Source organism: Octopus sinensis, linkage group LG12 (genome assembly GCF_006345805.1).
Source record: "Octopus sinensis linkage group LG12, ASM634580v1, whole genome shotgun sequence".
NCBI lineage: Eukaryota > Metazoa > Mollusca > Cephalopoda > Octopoda > Octopodidae > Octopus > Octopus sinensis.
The window spans coordinates 75538155-75564250 of NC_043008.1; the positions used below are offsets into that span (position 1 = coordinate 75538155).

The 26096-nt window shown below is 36.0% G+C and overlaps 1 long non-coding RNA gene across 1 annotated transcript; it reads left to right on the forward strand.

The window, feature by feature from the left end:
- The first annotated feature begins 938 nt into the window (after positions 1–938).
- Positions 939–24170, forward strand: LOC118765558. The gene is made up of 3 exons (XR_005001420.1): positions 939–950; positions 16461–16467; positions 24058–24170. It is a non-coding gene; the product is annotated as an uncharacterized LOC118765558 (long non-coding RNA).
- Positions 24171–26096: the final 1926 nt, after the last annotated feature.

Here is a 26096-nt window from a genome sequence, read left to right on the forward strand (position 1 = left end):
TATAGAGGTAACAACGAGCAACGTTAGATTCCTTAGATTGTAGCCGCTACTAATAACACTGTTTTCTGCAGCTGTACTAAACTGGGTTTTATGCCTATTTCCACTATCCATCTGTTCAGATTTTCAAGGATAATTCCAAATGCACTTATAACTACTGGAGTAATTCAATGGCGAGGTCCTGATACTTTTTACGTGTCATATTGAGTTTTCATCTTTTGCGACTGTAAAGTCAATTACTGGCACTTCTATTATCTTTATCTACTACTACTAAATCACGCCTTGTAGTTTCCTTTATTCTATCAGTCAGAATATTAAAGTCCCACAACACCTAGTATCTCTTACTTTCTAGTACTTTACTAGGTTCATGTTCATACCATTTATAAGTATGTTTAAATATGATCTTTGTACGTAGCTGTCTAGCTTATGTCTTTTCTTGTACTCTTTCTGTGCCAGCATGCTACATTCATTTACTATATGAGTTACACTTTCCTCTTTTGATCTGGACAACTTACATTGTGAATCTACTTGTTTTTTGTCTATTTGGCTTTTATACAATTAGTCCTTAATGCTTGACCTTCTGCAGCTACTAGCAAACTTTCTGTTTCCCATCTTCTGCTTTCCATTCTCCGACCATAAGCAAGTCTCAATACTACTATTTGCTGCATCTAGCTTTGATAATCTACCATACAAAGATTTTTCCTGCCAGTCATATAAGTTCTGTTATTTTTTCTGGCTTTTAAGTTCGTTTCGGTTTTTGGTATCCCTATGTTTTGCTGTGACTCTAGCAGCTTTTAGTAAATTTTCCTCATTATTACATACATAAGAGTCTATATCTACTCTTGCTCACTCCACGCAGTCTTCTACTGAAAATAACCCTCTCTGCCTTCATTTTTAGGAAAGTATGATCTACTCCTGTCCTAGGGAGATGTCCTCCATTCATTTTGAAGTCCGTCCTTCATAGTTCTTCTATCCAGCTTTGCTAATTCAGCTTTTGTCTAATCTACAAAATCTGCTGAGTATCTAACGAATGATAATGTCCAGAAAGATTCGAACCATTTATCTTTGACTTCTTTGGCTTCCTAACCCTTCAGATGTACACCTCAAATTTCCCTTTGTACTGCTAGATTCTAATACGCCTAGATACTTATAACTCTTTCTTCCTTTCAATGATTTTAATGTCTCACCACCTTGTAATTCTATGCCTTCGCTGTTGACTACTTGTACTCTTCTCATGACTAATATTGCACATACCCCATGCCTATATCTTTGTTGAAGAGTTTTACAATCTGTATTAAGGAATCTATCTCTTTTTCATCCTTACGAAAAAGTTTCAGATCATCCATGCAAAGCAAATGGTTAAGTTTCCTCTTACTATTTCTGAACTGATAGCATGCCTTTACCTTCCTTAATACTAAACTGAGAGAGATAAAACATAAGACAAATATTGAAGTGGACAACGAGACCTCCTGGAATATTTCTGTTTTGATATCAAATTTCCCTAGGTGAATGTAACAGGAAAAGAGATCTACTTTCCATTTCTTCATGATAAAACTAATTAATTCTCTTATGTTGTCAATTATACTAAATATACTCAAACATCCAATTATCCATGGGTGTGGGATCATGTCATAGGCTTTCCTATAATCTATGCATGCTATTGTTAGATTTCCCTTTAGATTTTACTTCATTTAGGACTGCTTTGTCTATGTGTAAAAGATCGTGCCTTCCTCTAGTATTCTTCCTGCAACCTTTCTGTTCTTGGGGCAGTAAATTCTCTTTGTCTATGTGTCTTTAAATGCTTTCTGAGAGCATTCCTGTTAACGGCTTCCCCACTAATGTTAAACAATTGATTGGCCTATAAATACGAGCTGTATTACCCTTGCCTTTATCTTTCATAATGAGTTGTGACCCCCACCCTCTAGTCATCCAATCTTGCATTATTCCCCCATTAAGGCAATCCTGAAGTTGTTCCTTTAGCCTCCCATGTAAAGTACTAAATTTCTTTAGCCACTACCCTTGAACTAAATCTTGTCTTGTCCCCTTCCAATTTGGCATTTTGCCTAACATTAGTTAATCTTAGATATGGCTGCTCTTCACTCCCTGCTTCTTCCCTCACTTTGTTTAACCATACTGCATCGCCATTATGAATCACTAGCTTATCTCAAATATTGCTCCAGCACTTTCTAGCTTCTTCTGCATTAAGTTTTTCATTTTCAGTATTTCGTTCTCCACTATTCATTTGGTTATAAAATCTCCTCTGGTCTGTCTTCAATAATCTATTCTGTTGATACTGATCTACTCTTTTCTGATATCTAGAGAGCTTGCCTGATAATTCTTTTTCCGCTTAATTTTCGCTCCCGTTACCGTTTCGTATTCTTTTAGTATCTCACCGACCAGATCGATATGGCCGCGGCTAGACACTATGACAGTGACGTCATATGTGTATGCAGACACGCTCGTCCCACATCCCAATTCTTGCGGGATGACCCTTAGCGTCGCCAGCTTCCGCAGTAGTGGTTCGAGAGTCAATACGTACAGAAGCAACGAGAGGGGGTATCCCTGACGGACCGAACGTGCAATGTCAAATGGTCTGGATAGATGCCCATTCACGCGAACTACTGAACAGATAACGCTATATAACGCAGCAATCCAGCCGCGGAAAATGGGACCGAAACCAGCCGCTATGAGAAACAGCTTCCAAGTGGTCTACCCATTTGAAAGCTTTGGATTGATCCAAATTGATCAGCGCCCTACCCATGCCAGGTTCCTTAACTACCCTATCTATGATGTCGCACATCAGATGGAGGTAGTCATGGATACACGAACCCGGCACGGCGCACGTTTGCGCCTTGTCGACCATTTTCTCGATGACATGTGCCAACCTCTTGGCTAATACCATGACCAAAATCTTCAAATCTGTATTGAGTAGGGTGATGGGCCTGAAGTTATTTTTGACGTTACCCTCGTTTGGATCTTTCTGTGGCAATGCAATTGCTCCTCACTTCACAGAAAGGGGGATACTCCCGTTTTGCTGCGAGTTGCAGTAGACCGCAGCCAAGACGCCTCCAAACAAGTCTGGCATATGACAACAGAGTTCGTAGGGAGACCATCCGAGCCTAGCGACTTGTTTCCCGCGCAGCCTACCATCACATCCCGTACGTCCGTAGCTGTGTTGGGTCTTTCACAATACTCCGCTTCTATTGCCGAGAATCGTGGAAGGCCATGCAGGTAGGCACTGAAGTCCACCCTGCGTTCTGGCTCACCAGTTTTCTCGAATAGTCGGGAAAGTGCTGTTGAAAGCCTCACACATTTTTCCAGGCTCGAGTAATTCGCGCCCCTGTTCATATATCAGAGACCAAATGGTGGCTTTGTTGCCTTGTTGTGCCTCTGCCACTTGGACCTTCCGTGTGGCTCCAATATATTCGTTTTTTAGAGCACGCATCCCAGCTCTGACATTTATAATTGTCTCTTCTAGTTTCTTAACTAGATCTCCCTCTCTTTTATTCTTTTACTATACCTAATGGATTCTACTTTTATTGATCTTTTGAGGGCAAACCACCAGTTGTTGTTGATGAGGGCTCCCACAAAAACACTCTTCACTAGTGTACTAATCCGGTCTCTGTAAATCTGTCTTGACGGGAAAGACGCGTCCAGTTTCCAGTAACCGGGATCCTGTCTTTGTGTGTTTTCTAAGTTTAGCGTACACGTCACAAATTTGTGATCTCTGTACCTTATTATATGAAATTGTGGACAACCTATACTATCTATATCTACTGTCCTACACAGTATTCTATCTAGATACGATCTCGACGACCCAATGCGGTTGCTCCATGTCCACGTTGGCACATTCTGGTAGTCGAGCCGGTACCTGTCGGACAGTTGAAAGCGTCTGAGCAGGTTTTTGAGGCATTTGCCTCCCCGTCTATTTCTATCAGTACCCACATAGTCTAGATACGTGTCCAAGGTAGCATTCCAATCCCCCACTAAAAGTAAATAGACGTTGAAAGAAATCCGATCGAATTGAACACGGTGCAATTTAATTTTGGGATATGTAAATGAAGATTGGAACTCTGTTTAGGTGGCATAGATTTGGTTTGGTTTATCTCTCGTGTTGTGAAGGTTACATTTTTAACGCTTCTGTAAACATTTTGTTCTTGTTGTTGTCCCTGGTGGTGGTGGTGGAGGTGTTGGTAGCAGAGGTGATAGTAGTTGTAGCAAAAGTTGTAGTAGTGTTGGCGTAGGCGGCAGAGTTAATATCTTTAGTAGAGTTCACGGTGGACGGCTTTGCGTTAATAGTTTCGTTGCTGTTGTTGTTGTTGTAGTGGTGGTATTGGTGATAGTGGTGGTGGTAACAGATCCGTTGAAGTTGTTTGTCTCAGCAAAAAACCCTCTTCAACACTTCCACTCCCACGTCACAGAAGTCTGTATCCATTCTTTTTAAACTTTTGTTTTCTGTCGTTTTATCTGTGTAGTGGCAGTGGGAGGCTTGGAAACTGTTCCTCACAAACGGCCAGAATGGCGTTCTTCTATGTGCGTTTAAGTGGAACGACTTTTTTTCGGCCTCCCTCTCCTCTAGCAATGCTTCATGATTTGATTTAGACATTTTCGTTTCGCAGATGGCGAAGAAAACGGAAGAAAATTTCTAAATTTTAGAAATTCACCCACGAAGGGCCCCTTTCCTACTAAAATACCTAGGCTGAAAGGGGAAGATGTTAGAAAACTCTTGAAGCCAGGACCACAGATCTTTCTACTTAACTAAATATTCTGAAACTTCGTATGCTGATAGAGTCTAGCAAAACAAGACACAGGTTGGACCTAGTTTATTTGAGAAAAATCTATTTTATAACTTTAATCGTAGATTAAAACTGCGAATTTTAACCAATCAGATTGTTTGTTTTCATGTGTAAAACTTGACTGCATTCTATTAGTGTGACGTAGAAAGCGCTTTTGTGACGTACTAACGTTCGGAAAACTGTAAACAAACACAGAACGTAACGGCAGACGAAATACGGCTACGCATTTCGCCCGGCGTGCTAACGTTTCTGCCAGCTCTTTGCTTTTTTAATATTAAATTCTTGCCTTTTGCACAAATAAATACAATAAGTGAAATGAAACGCATTAGCTTAGAAACGAAATCTTGTTAGAAGCCTCGTCACTGAGATGCCACTTCTTAATAGCAAACGAAAGCAAGTACTAACAGAATGGAAACATTTTCAATTTAATACATGTGGCTTATTAACTAGTTTTAAATATTGTTATTAGAAGGTGGCTGACTATAGGATCCTGGAAACATGGGTACGTTAAATAATTAGAAGGAGATTTCACGGAAAAATGCGGCTTGTTTACATTTCAGATGTTTAATACGTCACCAAATTGGTGGTCGAGACGGAGTAAATAAAATAAAGTCGAATGACGGAATATCATTGGTTAAAATTCTAATTATTAAACAACGTTAAACTTAGAAGTTACAATTCCGTTTTCATTCTGGTTTACAATTAAGTTTACTTTTGACACATTCTACCAGTATACGAAGTTTCAAATTGTTTGGTTCAGTAGGAAAAATTTGAAAAAACTGGCTTCCGAATTGAAAAGATCCGAAGATGTTAGAAAACTCTTTCAAAAAAATTTCAACAACAAACAGTTTTTTTCACACAAAAAAGCCAACTTACTTGAAGCCGATTTGTCACCAATCCATTCACATCAGATAGATAGGTAGATAGATAGACATATATATATAGATAGATAGATAGATAGATAGATAGATAGATAGATAGATAGATAGATAGATAGATAGATAGATAGATAGATAGATAGATAGATAGACAGACAGATAGATATGCGTGTATATATGATTCATTGGCTCAGTGAATAAAATATACAGATATTCGTGAAATACATTTATACAATGAAATATCAACAAACAATATGGTAGTGCAATAACTTAGAAATAGAATCGGCAAGATTTATAATTGTTCGCGTTAGTTATATTGTTCATGAAACAATATTACTACTACTACTACTACTACTACTACTACTACTACTACTACTACTACTACTACTACTACTACTACTCTACTACTACTACTACTAATACTACTACTACTACTACTACTAATAATAATAATAATGATGATGATGATGATGTTAATAATAATAATAATAATATTTCCAACAGTCTAATCAGTTGTACGTATATGAAATAATAATTATAGTTTCTTGGAGACACGATTTGTACAAGCTGTTTTTCCGATTCGGTTTTGATTCTTTGTCAGACATTTCGATAATCTAGTTTATGCTTACAAATAGATTTTGTAAATTGACCTATATAGAAACATTAACGTCATGTGGTTAGCCAACTAGATCAGTCAAAGTTTTGATAATTTGATCTGCATAGCTGCAGGCCGTTAATTGAGTTATGAAGGTATATCATTTATGTTGTTGCTCAAAGACAACGGAGGTTTTGATCAATAGGTTACATTATTAGAGAGCTGGATGATATGTGAGAAACTGTCGGCAGGTATGAGGAAAATGGTGATACATGATTAACGCTCGGTAACAAACACACACGACATATACACAAACTCACACACACAAGGAGAGAAAGATAGGCAGGTGCATGTATGAAAATATATGAACATGCATATAGATAAATAAATATTTACATGTGTGTGTGTGTATGTGTGTGTGGATGTGCTTGTGTGTGTGATGCAATTGCCAGAAAATATTTTCTCGCAGAGAGAATATTTACAAAATATCTCCATAAATCAGAAAACATTGCATTGAACCACCAAATTTGAAATCTACCACAAGAAGAGGCAAGTTGAACAGAATTTGATTATCACTTCAAATACTCAACTTGAGGCCAACTTTTGCTAACTATAACATAGTTAACCCCTCAAGGATAGATGAACAAAGAAAGATGATAGTTATTATTCGATCCCTAAAAGAATACGTGCCTGAAAATCATGTAATAGATATTGCCTTTCTGCTTGTGGACTGAATACGCACAAGTTTATACACAGAGGTAGTTGTCATGATTCTCCATTCTATGTAAATATGAAGAGATGTATACTCAATAATATTGAAAAAGGAAAAGGGTTGTTTTCATCAACTGGGTTGCAGTCATATTCAGCTCAAACTTCATTTAGAACATAGTTATTAACATAGACGTTATTAAATCGACTGCCAATATGTAGGTACATTCATATAATGGAGGTGCAATGGCCCAGTGGTTAGGGCAGCGGACTCACGGTCGTAGGATCGCGGTTTCGATCCTACGAGAGTTTATTGAGCGAAAACACCTAAAGCTCCAAAAGCGTCTGGCAAGGGGTGGTGGCGAACCTGCTGTACTCTTTCACCACAACTTTCTCTCGCTCTTTCCTTCTGTTTCTGTTGTACCTGTATTTCAATAGGTTGGCCCTGTCACACTCTGTATCAGGCTGAATCTCCCAGTGAACTGCGTTAATGGTACACGTGTCTGTGGAATGCTCAGTCACAACTACGTTAATTTCACGAGCAGGCGGTTTCGTTGATCGAATCAACTGAAACCCTCGTCGTCATAATCGACGGTGTGCCACGACATTCATATAAACATCTCTCTCTCTGTTCCAAATACTGTTACATATATGTATGTGAATGAGTGGGTGTATGTCTATATGTATATGCACATGTATGTAAGTAAACAGACAAACAGGCGGATAGGTCCATAGGTTACATGAGCAGACAAGCAAACAAACGCACACATACACAAATGAAGACTGAAACACATGACCATATATACACACACTTCACTTCACACAATGATGCATATAGAGACACACGTCCACACATCTGGAGATAAATATCCATACATAAAAACACAGTACATAGCTGCAAAAAACCCATACACACACATACACACACAGATACTCTCAGACATGCACACAAAAGGAGACAAAAGTACATACACACACGCGCATATACACATGCAAACGCACGCACACACATAAAAACACGGAAGCAAGGACACAAGCACATGAATATGCAGAATACATACATGCAAGTGTACACACATACATAGATACATATATATGCACACACATACATGCATACACACACATACATGCATTCATACATAGATGCATATATACATACATACATTCATGTGTATGCACACACACACACACACACTGACCCATACACATGCACACAAACAAACCAAAAGAACGCAGTGTGAATATCGGAAAGAGTCAACTATTGAGAAGTTTGCAAGATGCAACGAAAATTTTAGTAAAATGAAGAAAGAAATCAGTGGAAAATTTATAGGTGAGTGTGTTAAATTATAAGACACTAAAAGTGAATGACTCTCTCCGGACACAACAGTATATATATATATATATGTATATATGACCGTGACCGACCAGGTTATCAGATGTTGCTACACATCGGTGGTCACGATGCGAATGTGTAGCAACATCTGATAACCTGCTCGGTCACGGTCATATATATATACTGTTGTGTCCGGAGAGAGTCATTCACTTTTAGTGTCTTATAATTTAACACATATATATACAGAGACAGAGATGGATAGATAGACAGATAGATACATACATGCACGCATACATACATACATACATGCATACATACATACATACATACATACATACATACATACATACATACATACATACATACTTATATACACGCATTTTATGCTTAAGTCTGTATTTTGCGTATGTTTATGTAGGCATGTATACATTTGATCAGCAGCATCGGCTTGAAGATTCACTATCCCATTTATACAACTTCTGTATACAGACAGTATAATCTCCAATCTTGATATCACCTAAATTAATCTCATTGCTATCACCACTTTCAGGTGGTCGTTTCTATTTGAAGTTACCTGAGAAGTCTAAATACTGTTCGAATGTTACAGCAAATAGAGGATTGTTGGTTTTAAAGAAAATATTTAATCCTGTATTTCTTATTTTCTTTTAAACTTCTGGACTGTTTTCTGTTGAAGTACTTCACCGTGACAAATAAAGCCATTCATGTAAGTTAATTATCAGCTCAGATTTCAATCATGTTTTCTGAATATATAGCTTAATTTTGTTTAGTCGTGCAGACATTCAATTTTCTACGACTAATATTAACATGCAATATTATTTCTGATAGTTAATATAGAAAATATAGAAAATTCCTCAATTACCAAGACATTTTAATTAAGTAATACTATAAAGAAAGTTGCAAAATCTTAAAACAGAGAATGTAGATGTAGAACTACTTATATTTAGGGTTATTTATAATTTTAGGCAACAAAGTAAAATGTTACAAAATGAATTGTAAACTGTAAATGTAAACTGTTTTGGGTTTTTCTGCTTTATTTCCATTCGTTACTCTTACATATAAAATGTAATCAGATTTCTCTTGTGTCGACAAAATGGTAGAAGTGTTAGAGAGATCCGATGATAATAGTTTATATTGATATAGCTGTAAATTGTATAGTAGTAATGCAAGACTCCAAATGTACATTATAACATAATACACTAAACCACAGAGTATGTAATTCTGTAGGGAATAGAATATATAAAAAAAGTATTACTTATTGCTTTCTATTGTCATGTCAGGACTATTTCAAAATTATCTCGAAAACTGGTATGAAGGGAATAAATAGAACTAGAAGGTGTGGACTTCGCTCGAAGTTGGCCAAGATCTTGGTGCAGGTTCTAAACAGGCTCCAAATTTAATGCAGCCACCAAAGAACAAGCATCGTCTGATTAGTTTCCACATAATTTTAGTCTATTGTGTTACAAGGTCCTAGATTAATCCTAAATAATGTTAGAACAAACCTGTCCAAGGTGCTGCGCAGTGAGATCAAACTCAGAACCATGCGATAGCAAAGTAAAATTCTTGACCGCTTATCTGTTCAAATAAAGCTTCAAATTAAAAGTCTTCATGTAATAAAATCCTCCAAATGAGTACTTCAGACTTTCTTCTGCTATAAAACTAATCAGCTATTCAATGATTTCTCTCCCATTTCTATGATAAATACATTTACCTACACGTTCCCTGGGATGTTAACATTCAATGTATGGCAAGAGAATATGTAATTTCCTTATTCATATTATAGTGATGTTTATGTGCTGGGTTTCAACCGAAATATCAAATATCGTAGTCTTTTATTGCTTCACTATCATTCTAATGTTTGTTCTTTTTTTACCACAAATAATTGTTTCGCATTTGTATATCCTTAACGGTGTGACTATTTCTATGGACGCCACGTATGAAATATGCCATATGCATTATTTTCAAAAGATACCGTGATAAAACTGAAGAGTAAAAATATACACTAGAATCAAATATTACTCTAACAATTAGGATTTATTTCCCTATTTAAAGCTTTGACTTCATCGTGGTATATTCACTAACTTCATCATGCATTTATTCCAGAGGCTTTAAATGTATTCTTATCATATGTAAGCACACTTGTTAACTTTTCAACATTTATTTCAATCATCAAAACACTTCTGTTTTTGTAATGAATGAAACGCCTTTTAAATTAGTTGATTTTGTCCATCATCGCGCGTCACCTTAACAATAGAGAATGAAATATCCAACCAAACATACATTGCTTCAGTGGATTGGTTGCCACAAGAGTATTCTATGCCAAAACATTCTTGGATGAAAAACTTTTAAATAAGAATACACACGTTTCTTCATTATCATCAAAGTCATTGAATATGTAGCCAAGTGTAACATGGCAGTCACTAATATTTCCAGCGCTATGCCAGTTCCCCTATTTGGTGATCCACTTATTTTCTGATAATTTTTCCCTAGCTATCAATATTGCAATTCCGTTTACATATTTTTGAATCATAATTAAAATCTAAAATATAATTACAATAACGGCATTTTTAAAGTACTGAAACGGGTAGGATATAATCAATTATTGATAGGGGCGTAAATAACACTTATTATCACAAACAATAAAAATAATAACGTAAGATTCATACCCATTTTAGACATAATTTTTCACAATACATTTAAAAAATAATATGAAAACGATAATAATGGACATTTTATGTTTCTAGGCTTTTAAAAGTTGTTTTATTTTTAATGTGAATTTATTTCAGTAAATTTCATTATTGGACAAAAAGGTTGGCAAATTATCATTGCGGTATGAAATGCTTTGGTAGGTAATGTTACCCGTTGCCAATATTAATCTAAATGTTACCTAAAAAATACTTCACAAAGGTGAAATAAATAATTTTCAGTATTGATTTTCCTGGTTTATGTAATATATAACATTCGATTATTAAGTGAATGAAAATAAGAGCAGAAAATAATCCGTGTGTAAAAGGCTATGGTATGAATCTAATAAACAGTAACTTAAAGACATAAGGTTTAAACATAATGTTACTGACATTAACTATTGGTCCTCTATTTTCTTATTTAATGTAATTCTTTCTCACCCGTATTCATGTGGAAATATTAGATTGAAACGGGAAAGTGTCTCATGAAACTAGTTCCTTTCCTGAAAGTGTTCATTATAATTTAGATTAAATGAATCGCGCACAGCAGGGCATCTTTAACAGAATGACGACATAAGGATTTCTATCTCTACTAGGTATTTGAATCGCAACTAAAATTATTGTTTTCATAGAAACGGCCTTGTATGATACTGCTATTATCAACTGTATTTAAACAAAGTACTTTTTAAATGAGTGAAGCTGAATAACTTTAAAGGAGTTCCATCTGATCAATGGCATATGCATATATAATTGGTGCCTTTAAAATATACGAAACTGTCATCTTAAATGAGGTTCCGGTCCGCTGTAGAAGAACACTGGCATACGTACTCCGTTGAACCACAGTAATCTATACGCATTACTAACATGACGAAAGGAAAATAAATAAAAAGGACTGCAATTGTTCGTTTTTAATTAGTTTGTGTTTGGTTTTAAAAAAGGATAGCTGAAATGTCAATTGGGAAATGTTACATGATATTTGTAAAGAGCGGTGAGGCAAATATTCATTAGCTGTGAGTGTATTTGTTTGACATTATCATCCTCTATCCTGCTTCAAATTTCCTTAGTACGTGCAGAAGTTTAATTTTTCTGATATCACCAGATTGTTTCTCCAAATATTATTCTTTCTATTCCTAAACTTTCAACATAGTACTATGAATCCACGTTGAAATATTATGAGGTTTAGGCTTTCTCAACGAAAATTGTTTTGATATTCTGCCATCTTGGACAAATCAATTCTTCAGAAATTGTTTTAACGAAATATACGAAGGTGGGCTGAAAAGTTAATCGGCTGACCATGAAAGAGTGTCGTTAGAGTTGTGAGCTCTTGCTTGCATTAATAATTTCAGCACTTTTTAATACAACTACATTTCTTCCTTCTAGGTAAATAGATATCTGACTGTTCAAAGAACACTTCAAAAGTAACTGGTAGCGACGTATCTTGAAAATCGAAAAAAATTAGCATCGTAGTGTTATCAATTATCTTCAGAAAAATAGTTTAGTCTCTAAAGACATTCATGCTGACATGATTGCTACATTAAGAGATGACACTCCAGCTTCATCAGCATTACAAAAGTGCGCAGTTGGATTTAAGAGGGAAAAGGATAGTGTTGATGATGACCAAAGGTGTGGACGTCCTGCAAATGCCACCAACGAGAAAAAACATTATTTGTGTTCATCACATGCTAACAGATGACAGGGGATGGAATGTAAATCAAATAACCAATGCTATTAGTATATTCCTTGAGAAAGTTGGGAATATTCTGCATTAAGAAGATGTCATGACAAAGGTCTCTCCATGGAGGATATCACGTCTGCTGATTAAAAGCAAAGTAAGCTGATCACGGAAAAATATGATATTGTTTGAGGCAGATCCTGCTGGTTTCGTTGAAAGTTTCCTAACCCACCTGCTCCAAAAGACATCAAGGTCGTCACAACTGCAGGGAAGGTGGTGGCTTCAGTTTTGTGGGATGCAAAAGTCATTGTGTCTATTAACTATCTTCGAAAGGGCCAACCCATCAAAGGAGAGCACTATACCAACTTGCTAAGGTAATTACGAAAGGCTACCAAAGACAATTGCCCAGGAAACTAACAAAATGTGTCTGTCTTGTTTCATCACAACAATGCTCTCGCACAGAAGTTCTTGGTTCAATAGCTGCTTTGTTTGACTATAATTTGAACTGGCTGCTCACCTATTCTCCTAATTTGACTTCATATTACTATCATATGAGCCCCAACATAAAATGCTCTTGGTCGGGAAGGAATATTGTAGAGATGATGACATCATATCTTCTGCTCATGACTCTTTGACCATGAGGATAAAATCTTTTTCGTCAATGGTATCCAAACAATGCAAAACTGATTGAAGAAATGTGCGGACCGCAAGGGTGGGGACTATGTTGAAAAATGAACCTCATTTGGTAACATTCCATGAAAGTATCTGGGCTAGTGTATGAACTTTTCAGTACCCCAACCAGCAGTATTAATCTGCTCACTATCAAACCGCTCACTATTAACCCATTTACTATTAGCCAACTGTAGACCGATTCAGTATAGACATTTTATTGTAAACCTAATCAGTATTTTACCTTTAATATTAATCCACGTTCTTTGAAGCCGCTCACTTTTTTCCACTAATTGTTAACTTATTCATTGTTAACGTTCTCATCATCAGCTCTCTATGTACTAGCTTCGGTTAGTACACATTTTTCTACTCTAGGCAAAAAGGCCCGAAATTTTAGGTTGAGGGGACTAGTCGATTAGATCGACCCAAGTATGCAACTGGTACTTAATTTATCGACTCCGAAAGGATGAAAGGCAAAGGCGTCCTCTGCGGGTTTGAACTCAGAACGTAAAAACAGACGAAATAACGCTACGCATTTCGCCCGGCGTGCTTGCGTTTCTGCCAGCTCGCCGCCTTTCGGCTAGTACATATTCAAACACTGGAAGGGTAAAGAGAAGATTAACCCCCTGTTTATACAATTAATATTAAACTACATAAGTAAGGCAGCGAGCAGGCAGAATTCTTAGCACACTTAACAAAGTGCTTAGCTGCATTTCGTCTGTTTTTAAATTTTGAGTTCAAATTCTACCGCGGTCGATTTTGCCTTTCCGGGATCAATATAACATTGAGCACTGAGGGTCACTGTAATCGACTTACTCGCTTCCCCGAAATTACAGTCCTTGTGCCAAATTGTGAAACCAATATTAGACTACACATCACTTCATTATTAAAGCATCTCTTCCTTATTCCCTCAGCGTTTACTGACTATTAACACATATAAACCTATTAATCCACTCTGTATAAGAGTATAAATTTCAGAAAAAAAAATTGGTTTCAAATGTTGGCACAAGACTAGCATGTTCGGCGGAAGTGGTAAGTCGATACTGGTACTTACTTTATCGACCCCGACAGATATGAAGTCGTCCTCGGAGAAATTTGAACTCAGAACGAAATGCCGCTAAGTATTTTCCCGGTATGCTAACGATTCTGCCAGTTCGCAACCTTAATTTGACAAATCATATTCTTTTCTACTGTAAGTACAAGGCCCGAAATATTATGGGGAGGGATTGATAAGGGATTAGCAATATTACTGGTGTTGATTAGACCTCCTCTAGTACGCAACTGGCAATCAATTTATCGACCCCGAAAGGATAAAAGGCAAAGTCGACCTCAGCGGAATTTGAACTGGGAACATAAAGACAGACGAAATACCGCTCGGCATTTCGTCGGCGCGCTAACGTTACTGCCAGCTCGCCGCCTTATTTCCCAAATAATATCAATTAAAAGAACTTTACTTGTCATTGCAGCTTCTACTTCTGCCATTCTGTTGGTACAATGTATCTAATTATCGAGAAGTATTGTTCAGGAGACACGTAAACCATTCACTTTTACGGAGTACAAGCCTACAATGATCGATATTTTTGCGTGGGTACCTGTGTGTATGTGTCCTTTTGTGTGTGTGTATTTATCTATGTGTGAATGTGTGTGTGTGTGTGTGTGTGTGTGTGTGTGTGTGTGTGTGTGTGTGTGTTTATGTGTAACATTGGCCATGCCCGATGAGTTTTAAAGTAGGAATGTCAGATATACAACAACTAACTCTAGAACTTGAAGTATATCGACTGCAATGAAAAGTAAAAGGAAGGCAGCAAATTAGAAGAGTCGTTACAAATTCATTGTGGTGGTATTTCCTGTCGTTTTAATTAAAATATTCAAGAGGTAAAGTTTCCCTTTACTCTTGCCGCTGCCTATAAATAAAATATCAATGAAGTAGACGGGTTGTGTCTTCCTCCTCTGTCTTTCACGATTCGCTTTAGCCATCAGTATGGTGTCTTCTAAAGAAACATGCAATGCCAATGTAGAAAGAAAAATTTACAGCAATGTATCAAATACTTTATATCTAACTTTCGTGTAGCATGTGGTTATAATTCGCCCTAGTAACATTCTATAAATCTTAAAGTACTGTTATTTATTTAATTTACTATAAAATCTATACTGAAAATAGTTCCGGTTTAATCAAGCAGTACACACACACACACACACACACACACACACACACACAGATATATATATATAATATATATATATATATATATATATATATATATAATTTATAAAAATATGGTAAAGTAAAAGAATTCACTTTACCACACACCGAACTTTTCAGAAATAGCAGCCAAAAATTTGGCTATTTCTTCAACTGCAAATAAAAGTCTCCAGACAATGCATACTCAGAAAAATAACTCACATAGGTATAAGGTATATATATATATATAAGTTATATATATATATATATATATATATATATATATTAGCAATAATAAATCTCTGAACGATGTATAGACAGTAACTGCACGATAATGCGAGGTATATTTGCCATCTCAATATGCCTAACCACAAAGGGTGGGTGTTACTGTAGCTTGTAGCCCCAGGAGAACATCTCCTCCAGCTAGCTATAGGCACACTTTCTGTATCCTATCGGTATTTGCAAAGGGAGGTCATCCTTCCCTCGTCAACCTAAGTGATACGTACGGACTGCAGTTTCTGGGTATTGACCCGTCATCAGCGCACGACAATCACCGGTTTTCAATCAAAGGAGTCCCAATGCAAATATTTACTGTATATACCTCGTTCAGAGATTTATTATTGCTTGTATACACTTTTTCAAGATCAGTGATGAAAAGTTACTGGAAAAAGGATATAAATATTTGAGAGAGAGAGAGAGAGAGAAAGAAAGGGGAGAGTAAAACATTTTGTTTTAAAGCTCTCTCCACTCGCTGGAGATATGTATATCGTTGCTATTATGTTAAACACTTGTATGTCCACATTTAGATAAAATATGCTTTTTTCAATAATTATTTTTGCTAGCAATAATACCCGGTTCTTTTAGACGTCGGACTATCATATCTCCAGCTGCTTCAGATGCCAAGGTATAAAAAACTATCAAAGTGTAGTTCAATAGTTTTGCTATGAATAGTGGAACTATTTTTTCGTTTACTGAAGAAGTAACGTTTTGCGACGATATACATACATATATACATACATACATATATATATATATAATATATATATATATATATATATATACATACACACATATATATATATATATATATATATATATATATATATATATATATATAACAAGATACTTTTGAATAATCAACTCATAGAATTAATATCTGTACACTATCCATTTGAAATAGCAATATATGAATTCTTATCGGACTTTCCACATCGTGGACAAGAAGCCTCTTTATCCATTCTACACCACACATTGCTTAGATAGCGGAACAGCAGCTTTAACATCCAACATATATTTTTATTTTCATATTTTCCATTAATACTTTCTGAATTGCATCTAATTTCTTATCTGTCTCTCGTTCTCTCTCTCTCTCTCTCTCCCCAAAATAAAATTTTCTAAAAAAATGAACTCTACTAATTCCTTCTATTGAAGCTCTTTAAACTTGTCTCCGATGATGAGATATCATTTGTTTCCTTGAAACAGCCGTAAGACCACCTTTCTATTCATAAATGTCCTAGGAATATCACATTGTCTTGACCTTGCTATCTTATTTTATTTAACACACACTCATATACACATACATATATGATATTTTATATCAGCGTAGGTAGGATTCGTAGCATTCTTTCGATGTAATAAAATAGCGAAAGCTTAGTAACATAATAACGAATGTTATTGTGCGCACAAACACACATGCACACACACACGCACGCACGCACACACACTCACACAGACACAAACACACATACACACATATACACACACATACCTACATACATACATACATACATACATACATACATGCATACATACTTACATGCATGCATACTTACATATATATACAGGGTACGGTGAATATATTGTTGTCCAAATTACGCAAAAATGAAAATAACACTGACATCTCATTTTAACAGATATATTTACCAGAATTATATAAAAAGATCTTGAAATACTAAAATGTAAATGTATGCAATAAAATCATCATTGCCTTCATACAGATGACTTTGGAGTCTCCAGGAAAAGGTATGGATGGTTTCATTGTTTAAGTTGGTGAATGCTGCCATTACAAGGAGGTTTTTTTTTGTCTCTTGCTCAACTGCGCTCCACGCATAATAATCACGGTGGTTGCAGTCTGGGGAGTTAGGTGGCCAGATGTTAAGGGTTATGTGGTCGCAGAAGTTGTCTGACAGCCATGACTGGGTTCTCTTGCTTGTGTGGCATGGTGAAGAGTCCTGTTGCCAGATATGTGATCTTCAAGCAACCACTCCCTTCATCCATGGCAGCACTACTTCCTCCAGACATTTGATGTAGGCTTCCGTGTTGAGTCTGAAGTCGTGCGAGAAAATGTATAGAGGCATAATGTCGCCATTACTAGTGATGTGGACATAATGTTGTTCGGAGTTTTATTTGATTTTTATCAATCTCGGTACATGTTCTCAAATTGCACTGTCCTTAGATTGACACCTAGTCACTCCGAAATGTTCATTTTGGAGCTTCCAGAGCGAACGCCAAACGGTACAGCATGTCGTTTCCAAATTTCTGGCAGAGTGAATTGCATCATCGTGCTGTTTATCTCACAGACGGATCCCAACTGATCCTACTATTCTGTGTAGTCAACAAAATCAAAAACAAAGAATTCGCATGCATGAAGTTAAAAGTATAAAATGGCAACAATTTACCCATCACATCCTATGTGTGTATGTATGTATGTATGTATGTATACACACACACACACACACACACACACACACACACACACACACACACACACACACACATATATATATATATATATATATATATATATATATATATATATAAATATATGTATATATGTACACAAGCACATATATTCATTGGGACTGTGCGCATAAATTATACGGCTGCATACAAGATGCATTATATATGTAATGATAAGGATATCTGAAATTCAGAGAGATTGTTCATCAATTGTGTTGTGGAGAAATGAGATATGCAAATAGTATTGAATATTGAATTTTTAAAGTCATTGCGTATTCTTCATCTCAAAGTGTGGCCAAAAGTTTGATCGCAAAGAATTGAATTCGTCGAAAATGACATCTCATATGAATATCTTAGTATCATTAATCATCAGCAAATTACTTGGAAAAGATCAAAGAAACATCTTCATTTGTTATTCAACACATTATATTAACTAACTAAATACATATATTTTAAAATAGTGGTCGCTGTTTTATGATTCTGTTTATATGAACATTATATTTGCACAGAGACTTCAATTTTCTTACCATGGAGTGACTAATATTTGCATAAGATAATAAAATCCAATATTTCAATTTGACAACAATAAATCAAACACCAAATTTTATAAGAATCTACAATTTTATTTTGCCTCAAATCGTAGCAACGTTCCTAGTGAGTGTGATGCTCTCAGTTCAAGATATATTTTTATCAGCGTTAAGAAGATTTGTAGATGAATATCTGGTTTACATTTTTCATTTACTGTGTTTTGTTCCAGTTCATCGTAAGCGCCTAATAGCTGAGAGAATAAAGTTACAAATACATCCAGTAATTTGTTAGCAATTCTGTGTTATAACTTAATAGCTTATAATATATGTGTTGCTAATCTGTATATAGTAACAACCGATATAAATGTTGGTTGGATAGTTAGTAGATTTCATCAGTGACGCTAAATAGAATGAGAGAGCGGAAGGGAGAGACTGTAAAACAAGGACGCATAGAATGTTAACATAAGAGTGGCTGGATAAGATCACATACGAAATTTGGTAGTAGGCAATGATGACTTTCGGAAAAACACATTTTAAATAGAAAATTTTGCAGAAATAAGTTTTCGATGAGTAGATTGCAACACTGTTGATGGAATTTAGAATACATAACGTATATTGCAAATATATAAATGAAAAATTTGCTTAATTTAATTTTTAGCTACTAATAATTTTCTTTCGGAAAATTAGTGTACATGTCACCACCAAAAAAGTTGATAAAAGTTAAATTACAATTATTATAGGTACCCCTATCATATGATAGGTAACGTTCTGGTTGTAAGTAGTAAACTTAGATATAATGTTGCATCTCTTCGTGTTTAGATGACAAATTCAATGTAATTCAGTGTACTTCAGGGAGGCCGCAATTGGACTTCATCAGTGTATATCGACTTCTCAAATACTACAAATGAATTGAAATAGGGTTCATCTATACTGTATTCAAATAAATAAGAATGATACTGGATTCCTTCTCATACGGTGCGACTTCAAATGAGATTTGTATTATTAATGAAATATGGCAAGAAAGGTAAAAGGCTACAAAAATTATTTCATATAATATGAGTGTAAATCATTCAGGTCGGTACTTTAATGCAAATTTAAATGATCGGGAAGAAATAGTTTAAGATATTTAACCAGAAACTTTGAAGATTGTCTGATTTTTGAAGAATTGCACTCTTGAGGGAACCAATATAATTTAAGAATAATTATTAATAAAATGTTCGTGCATAAGTTGATCATTAAGTTAAAATTGAAGGCATCAACAACACAATCATTAACAACAAAAACAACAACAACAACAACCACAAACACAATAATAATAAAACCTGTGAGTACAAATAATAATTGTATATGCTGTCTAATTTCTACACAAATACACGTAAATTTAATGTTTATATAGTTCACACAGGCTCACGTACAAGACAACATTGAACATACAGTGCTTAAACAAATTAAAAGGGATCAACAATAATAACAATAAATATAAGATGCAACACGCGTCTCATTTATGGCACAAATTTTAAGGCATACTCGAGGCACACAGAAGCTATGCCTACACTATGAAATAAGAGAAAAAAGATAGTATGCGCCCACGCCAGAAAAGGTCACAGAAAACGAGGAAGCAACTATAGCACAGGGTATGCCAATGCACACAGATAGAGAAATTAAGGATAATAGGCCGGGCATAGTTGTCAGAGAATATCAAGAAAAAAGCTTTCTAATGGATTTACAATAAAAACAGATGACAACGTTTCGCTAAAAGAAATGGTGAAAGTCTGAAAGTACATAGAGACAATAGAGGCAACTCGAATGTGGCGTCTAAAAGCAGAAACAATTCCTATCATAGTAAGCGCATTAGGTACAATAAAAAAATCTTCAGACAAATACATAACAAAGACGCAAGGACTAAGAAGTATGTATAACATACAGAAAATAGCACTACTAGGCACTGCACACTTCCTACGTAAAACACTTCTAATACAGTAAAATTAAGAGCATCACAAGAAACCACAGCACATACCCAAGGTACACAGAGCTGCGCTCAGTAGGGCAGTGAAAGCACGTGATGAAAATAAGACTACTGAATAATAATAATAATAATAATAATAATAATAATAATAATAATAATAATAATAATAATAATAATAACAATAATAATAACAATAATAATAACAATAATAATAATAATAATAATAATAATAATAATAATAATAATAATGATGATGATGATGATGATGATGATGATGTAAGTATTTATATCCATTTTACAATATGCCAACATTACAGCATTAAAACTAACAATTGACGATATAAACATGTGGCAAACAAGGTACAAAACAACGATTAGGTCACAATCCTCTAGGATATGCCAGTTCAAACCTACAAAGAATTAAAACATAATCACTCAGACATAATAATCAAGGATTGGAAAATAAACACCTGCTTACTGATAGACATTGCAGTCCGTTCTGATCAAAATATTGTCCAAAAAGTAGTGCAGAAATTGTCAAAGTGCAAAGACTTCGAAATTGAAGTTTTCAAGCTGTAGGTCATGGAAGTGAAAATAATACAAATGATAATTTGCGCATTGAATATGATAAAAAATATATTTAAAAAAACATAGGAGCTACACCTGGATCCTCAACAGTACACATTATCCAAAATATAACTCTGCTAGGAATAATCCACATCATATGCAAGACATTACCAATTCAATAATACGACCTAAACAAAATATCTCACAAACACAAAACATACTCTATACACCATTTATCCAGTGAAATAAACTTCCACCAGTAAGCTAGAAAACAAACGGATTATACACTCAACATACAATACAAGCAGTAATATAACAAAAGACTGCACAACACATCAAGAGAAGAAAAACTAACGCAATACAATACCGGGAAGAATTTGTGCACTCCCAACAACAGAAAATAATGCACAAGGCTTCAAGCACCCCAGTAACTCGGACGTGTAGCAGGTGATGCAGTACCAAAAGTTTAACAATTATATACTACTACTACTACTACTACTACTACTACTACTACTACTATAATAATAATAATAATAATAATAATAATAATAATAATAATAATAATAATAATAATAATAATAATAATAATGATAATAATAATAATAATGATAATAATAATAATAATAATTATTATTATTATTATTTCTATTACTTGCCTAACACCTGATATTTTGGGGCAGAAGCTAGTTATTTTCATCAACACCAGTCCTCAGTTGGTACATATTACATCGACCACGAAAGGATGAAAGGTGCACTCATCCTCGGCACCTTGTGTTTAGTGTTCGATACACTTACAGCGACATCTTTAGTATCAAACATGTATCGTTTGCTTCCTAGTTGTCTTGAGATGTCCCTCGAAACTTCCAACTTATGCAATAATGGCTCTAAGGACATTATGCACAGAAGGTGTGTGAGAGGGCCAATTGCATGATACTGAATGAATACAATATTTAGCAACTTATTCAGAACACAGCAAATAACGCTGTACACTGCAGCAAAGATGTATCCGGAACCAGCCGCCTTCATGACAGCCGCTATGTTATGATGCTCAAATCCCATCGAATACTTTCAACCGAGCTAAATGACTTAATTCGGTCAGGGCCTTACAGTTACCATGTTCTTTTCTGCCTTTCTATGATGCATAATGCTGTGTGGAATTTGCCGTGGTTATGTCTACGCGTATGGTTTATGCCTGTACGTCACCCAGCAGAGTATCAACAACCTCAACTCTGAACATAGAATAATTCGAGTCTGAAGTTGCTATAATCATCTCCATTGGTTGCAACCTTTCTGAGCAGAACCACCGCTCATATTTTCGCAGGACATGGATGTCTCTGTTTCAGTTTCCAGTTGCAATGTATATCTACCAAGAGATTTCCGAAAATAAAAAAGATGCGGACTTATGAAGATAAAGCTGCTAGGACAGAATATACAGCACTGGAGATGGCTAAATTTTCCATAGTGGAAACAAATATTGCTTCTCGTATTTTGTCAGCTATTCTCGCATTTTGTCAGTTGCTTTGTTAACAGAACTCTACATTCCCTGTCAAGAGCCAAGACAGGCCCACGAGATAGGCGATAAATTTCACCCTCGTCTCCTGTTCATTGACTGACCCAAACAGCTGAGCAAGATTCTACTGGAAAGCTTGCTCTGACAATGCAAACTTTGTGCTTAGCGTTGAATACTTGCTCAAGGACCAAACCCGCCGAAAGCACATCAGTCACAATCGTTTTTAGGCATTTTTATGTCACTAGCGCTCCTTCTACTCTCGAATTATCTGTCCTTATTTCCATTCTAAACATCGTTCTTTCTAATCTAATACCTCTTGTCACCCTGAACAGACAAATGTTTAATGACGATGAACAAATCACCCATGACTCCAGTAGTAAATTATTCAAACTTCAAAGGTGAAACAACTGATAAGTAAAGGTCAACCAACTGATAAGCAAATCTGTGTTATTGAGCAGAATTTCTGCTGTTACCCATCTTTTATATCACGACAAAATATTTACATGATAATACTTCCTGTCAGTTAAGATTAGAAACCACGAGAGCCAGTACCTGGTATTGCCTCACTGCATATATTGTTGTTGTTGCTGTTGTCATCATCATCGTCATCGTCATCAACATCATCATCATATCATCATCATGATCATCACCATCATCATCATCATCATCATCATCATCATCACCACCACCACCACCACCACCACCACCACCACCACCACCACCACCACCACCATCATCATCATCATCATCATCATCATTAATTTAATATTATTTTATGTATGGCTTTTGCTTTGCATTTGTACAAGCTGGCTCCAAGTCTCACCAAGAGACCTCAAGAGACAACAAGTTGGACGTTCATGTTGGTGTTATGCCAATGGTGCCATATATTTGGTTTTGTACATAGTGTTGTTTTAGAGAATGTTTAAGAAACTATACGAAAGTTGTTTGTTTTAAAATTTGAGATTACATAGACAACATTTTACGTAGGATATGAGCAGTTCCCATAAGCACATCTTTTGAATTTCTGCCATTTTGTGGTTTCCTGGTACCTGAGCTAGGTACCAATCAACCACTTTGCTATCACTCCTAGGGCACCTAACACAACAGGTATTGTTTTAGTCATCAGGTTCTACATTTTGCTAATTGCTCTTTCAAGATCTTTATACATGCTCAGTGTTTGGTAGGTCTTGACATATACGCTTATATCCATTGGGAGTCATATCAGGCCTATTCGCATCTACCTTTCTATCAGTTTGAATGGTGAAGTTCCAGAGGAGTGAGATGTGATCATTTTCAAGCACTGGGGGTGTTTGCTTTGTATTCCCACCAGTTTTTATCATGGAGCAAATTATTCAGTGAATATAATGTGCAGCTTTATCATGCCTGTTGAGATACTCTGCAGGCGCAAGAAAACTGCTGCACATGGAGACTACATGATGAATGGTCTCATTTTTTTTTTGCTATCATACACGACATGTTGGAGTGGGGCCTGATAGTTCCTTGTAGGTAGGGATTGATCTTGGGCTACTCTGATAAACCCTTCTGTTTCCGATTTGAAACCAGAAGCCACTAGCCATTGATGGGTAAGGGCTTTGTCGACATCGGCATTATTTGCTCTCTTTAGGCATTTGCCAATTATTATTGTTATCATCATCATCATCATCATCATCATCTTCATAATTATTATTATTATTATTTTTTTTTCTTCTTTCAAATTTGCTTCCATTTCTTGCCGAGTGTCTTCCCGACTCCTAGGGCAAAGAAACTCATAGTATACATTGGTAGGCCATTAAACTAGTTCGTTCATTTTTTTTAAGTTAAATTAAAATACATGGGTAGTAATAGTTCTCACATCGACAATGCTCTTCTCAATACGTGTGATGTACCAGTTAAGACAATCTTATGCACTTCTTGCAGGGATGGTAAGCCAGAGATCATTCTCATATAATTTTCGGTTCCCTTCTTGATCATTCCTAGTGCTCCTACGATCACTGGTATTGTAACCGCCTTGAGATGCCACATTTTCTCAATTTCAATAAGTAGGTCTTTATATTTTCTGAGCTTGTCAAACTCTTTCGCTGAGATATTATGATCACAGGGGATGCTCATGTCGATCAATAAGCAAACTTTATTGTTTTGGTCTTTCACAACAATATCTGGTATATTGGCCTTGATGGTTCGGTCTGTATGTACTGGAAAGTCCCACAGAATGGTTACATTTTCTCCTTCAGTTACAGCCTCAGGGTGGTGATTATACCACTTGTCGGCAGTTTTGATATTGTAATGCCGACTTATTAGCCAGTGTAGATATTGGCCAACTCTGTCATGTCTTAATTTATACTCCACTTGCGCTAAGACTTTACATCCAGAGATTAGGTGGTCCACTGTTTCAATCATGTCGTTGCAGAATCGGCATTTTGGGTCTGCTCCATTTTTTATCACATTTTCCTGGTAGTTCAGGGTTAATAGCCTTTGATCTTGAGCAGCCAGGATGAAACCTTCGTTCTCTGCTTTTAGCCCTGAGCTCCGTAACCACTGATGGGTTTGCTTCTGGTCAACATCAGCTTGTTTGCTGCGGGCCACATATTTGCCGTGCAGAGGTTTCTCTTCCCACCTATCAGCCAATTGCTCGTGCGCATTTTTCGTTGCCATTATTTTCACCTTCTTTGCAACAATAGTTGGCGTACTTCCCTCGGGTTGTTCAGTTTGGGTATCCTGCACGAGATCAATAGCAAAATTTGCTTTCCTTTATGATAGAATGAAGCTTCTTTCGTCTCTCGTGATTTTCCACGAGCTTTAGCATCCAGTCATTCGTTATTTCAAGATATTTGGCCAGTCCAATTGTGGTTGTTTTGTAAGCTAGTTCAAATTGGATCAGGCCTCGACCTCCTTGGGCTCTGGGAAGGTAAAGGCGATCTACGTCTGCCTTTGGGTGGTGCATCCTATCGTAACTCAGCAGCTTGTGTATTTTCCTATCTATATTCTTTACTTCACTCATATTCCAGTTCAACACATTGTAGCTATAAGTAACAAGTGGATCTGCTAAGGAATTTATAGCTAACACCTTGTTACGTGCATTTAGTTCAGATTTCAGGACTGCACGAACTCTCCTATAACATTCCTTCCTGATGTTCTCTTTCATGCTTGCATGCTGAATACCAGAGTCTTCATTTATCCCTAAATATTTGTATGTTTGTTATTGCTCGAGCTCTCTTATGACTGTGTCAACATCTAACACGACTGAATTTGTGGTCT